Genomic DNA, 12,059 nt, shown 5'->3' with positions numbered 1-12,059 from the left:
AAGTTGTTAAAAAAAAATGAATGGCTTGATATTCTAGTGCTAAGGGATGGCTTTATTTAAAACATAGTTTCTAGTAGATTCCTTTAAAAATATAGCAGGGATTTCCAGATCCCCCTGACCCCCACCTTTTTATAATTTTTGACTATTTTCCAGAGTCTTGAATTCAATGAAGTGAAGGTGGAAAAAAGCATTTCGAAAGCCAGTGGGTACAGGAGAGCTGGGGTCGGGGGAGACAAGAGTGGGGAGGGATGCTCCTTTAAATGGAAGCCTCTGGAACCCGCAGAAAGCAAGGGTGAGGTGGGCCATCTTCCTGCAGAGCTACCAGAGAAAGGCTTTAGACCCAACACTCCTGGTTCACAAACACAGACAGAGGCACCTGTTTTCTTAAAACAATTCTTTCTATATAGAAATAGAAATAATTAAAAGGAGAAAATAGTGGTTTAGTTATTTCATTCAATTATTCACAAATAACTTATGAAACAAAAACTGTAAAAGTGGAACTCAAATTATTTAATAATCAGGACATGTGGCTCATATACAGACTGAGCAAAACAGCTGCAGACGATGCCTCAGCTGGGGAAGATGACCCCAGCTGTGGATGATGACCCTGATGCTCCAGCCGTGGATAATGACCCTGGTGCTCCAGGCGTGGATGACCTTGATACCCTACCCGTGGATGATGGCCCTGATGCCACAGCTGTGGATGATGGCCCTGATGCCACAGCCGTGGATGATGACCCTGATGCCACAGCCATGGATGATGACCCTGATGCCACAGCCGTGGATGATGACCCTGATGCCACAGCCGTGGATGATGACCCTGATGCTCCAACCGTGGATGATGACCCTGATGCACCAACCGTGAATGATAACCCTGATGCCACAGCCGTGGATGACGACCCTGATGCTCCAGCTGTGGATGATGACCCTGATGCCACTGCCGTGGATGATGACCCTCATGCTCCAGCTGTGGTTGATGACCTTGATGCCACAGCCATGGATGACACCACAGCCGTGGATGATGACCCTGATGCCACAGCCATGGATGATGACCCTGATGCTCCAGCCGTGGATGATTATCCTGATGCCACTGCCGTGGATGATGACCCTGATGCCACAGCCATGGATGGTGACGCTGATGCTCCAGCCGTGGATGACCTTGATGCCACAGCCGTGGATGATGATCCTGATGCTCCAGCAGTGGATGATGACCCTGATGTTCCAGCCATGGATGATGACCATGATGCCACAGCCGTGCAAGATGACCCAGATGCTCCAGCCGTGGAGGATGACCCTGAGGCCACAGCCGTGGATGATGACCCTCATGCTCCAGCCGTGGATGATGACACTCATGCTCCAGCCGTGATTGATGACCTTGAGGCCACAGACATGGATGATACCACAGCCATGGATGATGACCCTAATGCCACAGCCATGGATGATGCCACAGCCATGGATGATGACCCTGATGCCACACCCACGGATCATGACCCTGATGCCACAGCCACAGATGATGACCCTGATACTCCAGCCACGGATGACCGTGATGGCACAGCCGTGGATGATGACTCAGATTCTCCAGCCGTGGAAGATGACCCTGATGCCACAGCCATGGATGACCCTAATGCCACAGCCGTGGATGACCATGATGCCACAGCTGTGGATGATGACCCTGATGCCACAGCCGTGGATGATGACCCTTATGCTCCAGCCGTGGATGATGACTCTGATGCTCCAGCCGTGGATGATAACCCTGATGCCACAGCTGTGGATGACCCTGATGCTCCAGCTGTGGGTGATGACCCTGGTGCTCCTGCAATAAATGATGACCTTGATGCCCCAGCTGTGGATGAATACCCTGATGCCACAGCCATAGATGATGCCCCAGTCATGGATGATGACCTTGATGCTACAGCTGTGGATGATGCCCCAGCCATAGATGATGACCCTGATGCCACAGCCGTGGACGATGACCCTGAAGCCCCAGGCGTGGATGATGACTCAGCTGTCGATGAAAGCCAACAGCTGTTTTCAAGAAAAGTCTCGTACACAAGTCATTAGAGAGATTTATCAAGAAAAAGGGGAAATCACAAAACTAATATCAGAAATTAATAGGAAGACATAACCACAGAGAGAGCAGAGATGACAAAACAGTGAGTGGACAGTATGAAGACATAATTTGTTTTAAAGCAATGTTTAGTTTCACTTGGGCTGGTGGCCATATGCTGCAGTAGCCAGCCAACAGTGAGTGTCTCCTCATGGAGGAGGCTTGGGTCGAGGCTGAGGGTCTTCAACCCGCATGCTCAAGTGAGTTCCCACGAGGGGATGGAAACCAGACTACCACCCAAGTGCTGCACAGAGTTCCTGCCTGTCCCTCTCCTCACCATTTTCAGCTGGCAGGGCTTGAGCACTTTAGGGCTTGGGAAGATACTACTACTAAATCTACTAAAAGACACCACCGATCCTTATGTGGTCCTACCAGCTGCTGAGCAAATGAACTTCACAGCTGAAGTGGGCAGCACTGGCCCGTGTGGTCCCCCAGTCCTCTTAGAATTTGTGAGCTTGGGGCCGACTGGAGGGTGGACTGTGGGAGGAGGCGGAGGATCAGGAAAATAACATACTAGGCTTACTATGTGGCTGATTAAGTAACCTGTGCCGCAAACCCTCATGACACACGTTTTATGTATGTACCAAACCTGCTCATCATGCACAGGTTCCCATGAAATTAAAAATTAAACAGAAAAGGATCCATGAGCTGATCCAAACACATGGGTATCTTTGTGCTTTTCACACTGATGACTACACCAGAGGGTGGGAGATGTGCCTGTAACTGCCCTGGGTTGTGTGACCACAAAGGCCACTTTATAACGATGGGCAGTGTCTGGGACCTCCTTAGGGCTTATACACGACTGCTGGACTCCCTGTGTGGTGGCGAACACTCCCCGACTAAGAGCATGCCAGTAGTTTCCAGTGTCAGCACAGGCCCACACTCCTGGGCTCGTGTTTTCATATTTTCATTCAGGAACTCGGGAGCTGGGATCACCCCTTGGCCCTTCAGGGTCTCCACCTGAGCAGTGAGGATAATCAATGGCTCTGGTGAGGGTGGAGGAGTCACTATACAGACAGAGTAGAGTGGGGCTGGATTTTAGTTTTTAGAAGTGGACATGGTGAATGGGCTGTGTAAACGGGAACTCTCTCCTGAGAACACACACCGCCTCGCCTGCACAGAAGCTCCACATTCACATCACATGATGCAGCCTCACACGAGACACCGCCAATCCTCATGCACCCAACTCAGTGCCACCCAAAAGGGAGCACAGCTGCGGCCTCAAAATGTGGCCATGATTTTTCCCTGGGGAATTCAGGTTTTCACAAAACCCTTTCACTATGCTTACTCCTAACACAATCCCAGAATCAGGGTGGCACTTCACATTGAAACCAGCTTTTCTTTTTTCTTGACAATGATACCAGAATACTTACCAGAGTCACACTTCAGAGGGAACACCGGCACTACCTGCAATGCAGAAACAAAGCTTTATGAGGGCACGTCGTGCTGTGGATCATTTGCACAACGTTCTGTTTCTCTCAATGAATACTGAAAACCTGATCAGAAACGTAGTCAACTGCTACAGTAATCAGAACAGCATGGTACTGGTACCGAAACAGAGACTTAGACCAATGGAACAGAACAGAGCTTCATTGGACAGGACAGAACGGGCAGCCACAGAGGCCTGGGATAGATGTTTTGTCCCCACAACACAGCAGGGAGCACACTTCATGGCGTGCTGATGCTTACTGAATGGTACAACTGAGGACTGGGTGATTCTGTTTGACACGGCAAGTCTACTTCGCCACGACAGGCAGTGCAGCACGTTAGTTTATAGATTAGCCTTTGGTGTTAGAGAGATCCAGCTCTGGGTGTGTCTCGTGAATAATTTACTTACCTGAGACTCACATTCCTCATCTGTATAATGAATAGAACCGAACTAATAATGCCTCAAAGTGATTGTGATGCTTCAAGGAGGCAACATAGAGAAGCGATCATGTAGTATCCAAGACTCAAATGTGTATCAGTTATCCTTTTCATTTTAATAACTTAAGCAGCTGTTACTAAGAACAGTCATGTGGCAAAGTGACATTTTGATCAATGATTACTTACATGGCTGGGGTCAGACGGGCGTACACAAACCTACTGGCCTGCATCATTAGATTAAAACAAAATTTTTGGTTAAACATTTTAAGTAAGATGCTATACAAATGAAAGACTAAGCACAGTGAAGGAATTTTTTTTTTTTTTTTGAGACGGAGTTTCGCTCGTTACCCAGGCTGGAGTGCAATGGCGTGATCTCGGCTCACCGCAACCTCTGCCTCCTGGGTTCAGGCAATTCTCCTGCCTCAGCCTCCTGAGTAGCTGGGATTACAGGCACGTGCCACCATGCCCAGCTAATGTTTTTTGTATTTTTAGTACAGACGGGGTTTTGCCATGTTGACCAGGATGGTCTCGATCTCTCGACCTCGTGATCCACCCGCCTCGGCCTCCCAAAGTGCTGGGATTACAGGCTTGAGCCACTGTGCCCGGCCCAGTGATGGAATTTTTAGGGAGAGATGAAACTAAGTTCACAAGGATTTGGAGAAATGTCTCCTCAAATATGCTGCTACAGGAGCATGAATTAGCATCACCATTTTGAAAAATATTTGGCAGTATTCATGTCAATAAAAGATATGTTCCGTTCTAACAATCTGCTTCACAGAAATGAGTGCCAGTATTATTCCAAAACCATTGACAAAAATAATCAAAGCAACAACTTCTCACGGCCATAATTATTTAAAAACAGAAAAAGAAAATTCGATGTCGATCAACAGTAGAGTGGATAAACTGTAATATGTGACTAAGGTGGAATGGTGTGCAACAGGGAAATGGAAGAACTACAGTTACACTTACGAACATGAATGAATTTCAAATCATAATGGGAGCGAAAAAGCCAGACACCGAGAAACACATACTGACTTATTCTATGTGTAACAGTCCAGACCTGGAGAGGTCTGAACAAGTCATTAGCAGTCAGAGCAGGTCCCTTAAGGGAGAAGATTAAAGGAGGGAGATTTCAGGGAGGGACAGGGATGTCTGCACTTGTGCCATCTCACCCTCTCAGACGTCACGGTCCCAAAAGAGGGTGCTGGCAATATTTAGGTGGTTCAAAGGTGTCATGAAGAAAAGCAAATGACACACAGCAGCAAACTCAGGTCTTTAATGAAGTGCCCCAGACTGGATAGAGGGTGCCCACTTAGTTTTGTATCTTATTATGTAAAATGAGGATCCTCCAAAGAGAAAAATGTCATCCGTAGCATGGACAGAATTATGTGCTATCAGCACATTTTATCATAGGAGTTTCCTGCACAACTTTTAGAAATCTGTGAATAAAAGGTCCAGAACTTAACTTATAAATATCAACTTAGAGAACACGGAAGCCTGATTTTTGAAGACAGGAAATAGTGTAATGCCATCTTCTGTGGGAAGGAACTCTTGGTTTCCCCAAAAATTAGGGGACTGGAGAGAAAGAAGCCTCATCTTAGAATCCGTGGTAGGGGTGGGAAGTGGAGGCTACAAATGTGATCAAGGTCAGACTTCTCCCGCCTTCCCAGGAGACCGGAGATGTATCAGTGGGCCCAGAGTGAACATTCACTCTGCCATCCACCCCTGGGAGACCCCTTTAAACAGAGAGGACAGAAACATAAATGTGCTCTAACAAGTCTTAAGAGTTTAGAGGGTGATTATCAATTTTCCCTCGGCACACAGCAGAACATTTTTCTCTAAGTTCAAGTAAATGCCTGTGAGAGAGATGTTCCCACAGATTCCTTCCTTCCTTTACAGATGACACTCAATGCTCAGCCCCGCATCCCTTGTGCATAATCCCAAGGAGTGCTGATTAATCCAAACCAAAGGTTTTAATGTTTCCCTGGGCAGAAAAGAGCAGGTGTACTGCAAAGATCATCTCTAATGAACACAACACCCTCACAGCCCAGAGAGACAGTTCCTACCTTTATGACAACAAACTTTGAAAAGAACAAACCCAACCTCACACACATTTTCATTTTCTTCCTGATTTCATACCCCCTTCTTCAGCCCCTCAAGCAGCAGGGATAACGTGAAGGCTCTCAGCAACCCTTTCCCATCAGGTCCTACCTGGAAAGTAGTTCCCTACCTTGGGGGTCGTCTTCAGTGAGCCTGAAGTCGCTCCCCTAAGCCAGCCTTTAGAAACAAAAACATCAGGACAAGTCATTAGAAAGAGTGACTCACCCACACCTCTTCCTCCAGCTGAAGCCACGCTGCCTCGCACATCATTCCCTGGTCTTTGCTCTGGGTAGACACACCTTCCTACAGCCTCCCTGGCTGGAGTTCTATATTGGCCAAATCACTTTCTCTCAGGAGACCCCCAATCCTCCTTCCCAGCGGGATCCCAGAATCAGGTTTCTATACACTCAAGCAGCAAGTTGGTCCCTCATGAAGTGAGTTACTTCACGGTACTTACTTCTCACTCTCTCCTGGGATAGTTTCTGCAATTAAACAAAAGAAAACATTATAAGGATGAGATTCTGCGGTGCCCTTCACATAGAGCTGTTGTTCCCTTGGCAAGGGTAGAAAACCAGAAGCGGGACAGTGGCTGAGCCACAGGTCAACAGCCCCAAAACCATGAGGATGCTTATGGAAAGATAAGATCTTTACTTACAGAACTCACCTTTAAAGAGAATTTAATGGGCAAACACACAATGTTTAATCCACGGAGGAAAATGTGTTGAGGACAGTGCCTCTGCATTACAGCCCATAATGGATGCTGCCACTTGAAAACCTCCCAGTGTATTGCGTGTTAGTTGGGAAGATATTCCCACTGAGTTGCAAACCCACAGAGAATTGCATATGCTGTACCTAATGTACAATTTCAGACTTTCATATCAAAATTAATTGAGAATAAATCACAAAAGCAAATGTCTTTAGAAGACAAAGAAAAGGAGTCTTACATAGAGGCTTTGCTCCTCCAGGTCTTCTTCCTCTTCCCAGGATCTGAGTCCGACCGTGCTCGCCTGGTCATCTGAAGACACTGGAAGGACACAGAGGAAAGCTCAGCACCCTGGTGGTTGGTGGCTGTGAGTTACTCAGGGAGCTCTGCTGGATGTGGGGTATGGAGCTGGGTGATGATCAAGCACGGACTGAGTTGCTGCTGGGCTGTCCCCATGGGTGGAAGAGGGCTGGCCAGGGAGGGCAGCAGGAAGGAGATGAGACATGGAGATCTCCGCCTCGTACTGGAGGCATCATGCAGCAACACAAGGGTCAACCGAAAATGAAACTCAAAGGCACACTAAGGTTCAATGGAAGAGTGCCCTTCTGCCTATCACACGTTTTGAAGCTCTTTTAAACAAACAGCATATTCAAGACTATGTCAGTACTCTAGGACCCAATCATGCTGGTGCCAGATTTAGCATCAGTTTTAAAGATGCATAATAAAAACCTCGGTCTACCCAGTCCCTTATCTGAACCCAGAGACTTTCTTCTATTGATTCCAGGTTTTAAAACTCTTTCAACTAATTGACAATCAGAAAATCTTGAAATCCTTCTTACGACCTGGAGCCCAAAACTTCTCCCACTTTCCGTGGTCCTGTCTTTCTAAACGGAAGAAATTTACATCTTACATGTGTTAACTGATGTCTTACGTCTCTAAAAACCAAACTGTAGCCCGATCACCTTGAACATACGTACTCAGGACCTCCTGGGGCTGTGTCACCAGCATGTCCTTAACCTTGGCAAATTAAACTTCTAAATTGAGACCGGTTTTAGATAACTTTTTGGTTTGCAATGTGTAATCATGGTGGGGTTTATTTTTTAGAAGAGGACACTAGCGATTTATTGTGTCAAACGGAAATAACAACAATATTTATTTATATGATTTACGTCCCAAGAATATTTTTCCATTTATGGATTCACATAAAGGGAAATGGCTGTCACATAAATGGCTGTCAGTGCAGTTCTGTTTTCTAAACTTTTCAATCCTTGAATAAAAGCTAAGTTGAACAGACAGATGGATTCAATTCTAGGCAAAACAGTCTATTGTAGTTATGTACTAAACTTTTGTTACAGTCGATGATGGAAGATTCGAAAATATTGGAATTATATTCTATAGAACAGCCGGTGTTAATCATGCGAGAGTCCCTTCTTCAGTCCACCTTTCCTTTGTCATGCATGTGTAGTAATCGCCTAGGGAGGATCCTGTCTTTGTACTCGCCAGTCCATTGAGCATAGTGTATTTCAGGAAGGGAGACATGGTCTGGATGCTGACGTGTTTTAACTGCAGTGCGGAGCTGCAGTGAGTGTGGTGAACTAGTAACCCAATGCTTTTTTGCTGTCTTAATTGTCATTGTGTCTAATGAAGGTAGTTTTCAGGTTTTGATCATTTTTCGGTCTTGTGGTGATAAGAGTTTTCAACTATCTCAAAAAGTATTTCATTCATCTTATTTGTTTGGGGCCAACTGCTGAGGAATGTTCCTAGCATTGAAAGGAGTTTTTCAATATTTCTAAGTACTGCTTCCTAATATTGAGAACTTGCATTTGACCCTGTTGTCAGAGGCATATGGGACAGCTCTGTATTATTCACACCAATGGCTGTGCCATATCCTGCAGTTACATTCACTGTTGTCTGCCTTAAGCCACGTGACTGCTGCAGCCATCTTGGAATCATAGACAGTGTTTGGGATCTCCGTAGACTCATGTAAATATAGGACTAGCATGTGTGAGGGAACCAACCTATGGCGACCTGTGATGGCAGGGTTGACAGCCATCCTCCTCAGGATAATAACCGCAGTTCAACAATTCATTATCAATTCAGCGTTAGAGCAAATGGAGTGTGTGGATAGTAAACAATCACGGTTTAGGTGAGGTCTGTAGTGAGGATTGAATGGGTATATTAAAATAAACTGTGTATTGTAGATCTTCAGAATGGTAAATTGAAAAAGAACTGACTTGCTTGATATCTTAAAGCTTAACATCTTTCAGAGCTGCATGCAAACCCAAGAGATAAGCTCCCAAGTCAGGGGTGGTGCCATAATGTACAACTGCTCTGTCCAAAAACAGTCATTTCAACTTCACTCTAACCTTGGGACAAAAGAATGAGATACGAGTGTCAAAAATGCTTTTGGTGACATCCTGATTCCACACAGTAGCTACTTCTGAAAAAAACAAACAATTTAAGTGCATGTTATCTACAAAATGAGCCAGTGACCTGAAGAAAGATCAACAGATACCTATTCAAATGGAACGACCACCAGTTTACTTGGGGAGAATTATCTGCCATAATGGAAGGTTCTAAGCATGTGATATCATATCCTGTATGATTTCTTTCTCTTAAATGAAAAGTGGCTCCAACTGAGGCTGCTAACAAGTTATGGAGATGACCGTAGCTTAGCCTTGGAAAGTGCTCTGGATAGTGTCACGAGAGACCTGATTTGTGCATTCCTTCTTTCTGAGGAGGGTCATAGGTTGGGTGAAAGCATATTATTCATATCTCTGTACATAGGGAATTTTGAATAATCCACAAAAGTATGTTTAAAACTATGTTTTGGTAAGTAACCTGGCCTAGACACAGATATTATCAGTATGTATTTGGGAAAACTTATGATATGAGAAGCAACACGCTCTCAAATACTGTGAACGAAACATACATTCAGGCTGATGTAAGGAGGGACGCCATGGGAATAGCAACATTAGGTTTCTTTCTTGTGCATTTTCCTTCACACTTCCACGTTCCAGATTCACTTCAGATTCTGAAGTCTAGAGTTTAAAAGATAATTGATGGTGGAAAGACAGAAGCATAAGAGATGTTCCTATATTCTTCCAATCAACACGAAGAGGGAAGTTAGGTATGCAGAATCTAACCAGAAATACTGCATGTTACTCTATGGAAAAATAATAAATACAACAGCATGAACAAAGAATTAAAACTAGAAATTATGGAATAAGTAGGCAAAGTATTTCCCGAACAACCTTACAATGCCAATTGGAAGGTCACCATTCAGTAGGTGAATATTAACAGACCTTCACAGTAACAATATACTTGAGAAGAGAGGTATGAAGCTGAGAACTTCTTGAATATTCTGTATATGGAACATCGGAGATAGTCTACAAGAGTGCTATTCATGCTAATAAATGCATCAAAATTGCAGAGTACAAGGTTAACACTCAAACGGCAGTTGTTTTAATATGCACTCAATATAAACAATTCAATAGAAAGATTACCAATGTAATTCCATGGATAACCTCTGAAATCATTAGATACTTAGAAATAAATCTAACCAATGAGAGAAAATACTCGTAACCTGGTAAGAACAGAATGTGACTGAAAGAAGTAGAGAGGGTACAAATAAAAGAAAAGGCATCCTGTATTCACAGACAGGAAGACAAAACCTGACTAATACACAATACTACAAAATGATCCAAAGACGTACAACTACTACTATCAAACTGGTAACAGCCATCTGTGCAGAAATGGAAAAGACAACCCAAAATTTCTTATGAATTCTTATATGTCTCAAATAATCATAATAATGTTGAAAAAGAACAGCGTTGGAAGATACGCATTCATGAGACTGAAATCTACGAGAGGAAAAGATACAGAAATTCAGACAGCAGGGTCCTAGCATGGGGGCACCAATAAGTATTGGAGATATGGAACAGAGAGCCCAAAATTCAATGCATGCATACACAGTCAACTGATCTTCAACAAAGCTGCTGAGAATACACAATGCGAAAAGGCAGGCCTCTTTAGCAAATGATGGTAAAATTCCATATTCTCATTTAAATAACGAAGTTGAGCAGCGTGCACAAGGTTGTGCTTCTTCCTCCGTTTACAAGACACTGGAGCTCTGCAGTGAGCCCAGAGCGAATCTTCATCCTGTCCCCCACACCCAGAGAGGGCCCTTGATATCAGGAGTAAACAGCAAGGACAGACAAATGAATGTGCTGCCATGAAACCTAACCGTTCAGAAGATGAGGATCAGTTTCTCCCAAGCATCTGGGCACACTGTGGAAGAACTGTTGTCTCCAGGATTAAGTAACTGCCATGACAGAACTGTGTCCCAAACCAAGGGCTTTAACAGTTTGCAGTGGCAGAGGCAGAAGAGAGGTGTCCTCAGAAAGACCATCTTTAAATAATAAAGCAAGAAGAGGTGATCGCAGACAGGTACTCACACTTCTCACCACTATAACATTAAACTTTGACAAGAACAAACCTCGTCCATACTTTCTTTCTCTTCTCTTTCTACATGCTCGCTCAGCCTCCCAAGCAGCAGGCGGAAGCTGAAGATTCCTGGGAACCTGCTTTATTAGATTCCACCTATAATCTTGTTGCCTACCTGGAAAGGCATCTTCTTCACTGTTGAGATTTTCCAGAGTCCATTCTTTAGAACCACGAACATCAGAGTAAGTCAGAGAGGTGCACTCACTTCTACTCCCGCTGAAGCCACGTAGGCTCACACAACATCCCCTGGCTGGTCCTCTGGGTTCACATGCATTCATACAGCTCCTCTGACCAGTTATACACTTGCACAATTATTTGCTCTCACTAGACTCCCAATATTCTTTAACCGAAACCCAGATCAGGTTTCTATATATTAAAACCAGCCAGTTTGTTCCTCAGCAGGTGAGCTACTTCAGGGTACATACCATAACCACGGAGTGATGAAATCTGCAATTAGACAAAAGACGATGCTATGAGGATCAGATTAATTTTTCTGCACGCCCCCTCCCCGCCCCAGATCTGTTAGTCTCTTGATGACTTCAGAAAACTAGTTGTAAGACAATGGTTGAGTCAAAGACCAAGAACCAAACGTGCTAGTATAGAGGACACCTGTGGAAAAGACAAGCCCTTTTCCCACAGAATTTATCTATGAAGTTGATTTACATTGGCAAATACATAATGCCTAAACCAAAGAGGAAAACTGGTGTTGAGGAAAATTCCTCTGCATTACAGTTGATAATGGATGCTGTCATTTAAAAACATTCTAATATATAATGT

General features: G+C 44.5%; 2 long non-coding RNA genes across 2 annotated transcripts; both read right to left on the bottom strand.

The window, feature by feature from the left end:
• Nucleotides 1-3,323: 3,323 nt before the first annotated feature.
• LOC141582494 (uncharacterized) lies at nucleotides 3,324-6,229 on the bottom strand. Its single transcript, XR_012515348.1, has 3 exons — nucleotides 6,204-6,229; nucleotides 4,160-4,197; nucleotides 3,324-3,514 (listed from the first exon to the last, which is right to left on the bottom strand). It is a non-coding gene; the product is annotated as an uncharacterized LOC141582494 (long non-coding RNA).
• Nucleotides 6,230-6,533: 304 nt separating this feature from the next.
• Nucleotides 6,534-11,731, bottom strand: LOC141582514 (uncharacterized). Its single transcript, XR_012515353.1, has 3 exons — nucleotides 11,708-11,731; nucleotides 7,018-7,097; nucleotides 6,534-6,555 (listed from the first exon to the last, which is right to left on the bottom strand). It is a non-coding gene; the product is annotated as an uncharacterized LOC141582514 (long non-coding RNA).
• Nucleotides 11,732-12,059: the final 328 nt, after the last annotated feature.

Source organism: Saimiri boliviensis, chromosome 20, assembly GCF_048565385.1.
Source record: "Saimiri boliviensis isolate mSaiBol1 chromosome 20, mSaiBol1.pri, whole genome shotgun sequence".
Lineage (NCBI taxonomy): Eukaryota > Metazoa > Chordata > Mammalia > Primates > Cebidae > Saimiri > Saimiri boliviensis.
Note: the sequence above shows the minus strand (reverse complement) of the source record. Positions and strands in the feature narration are given on the sequence as shown.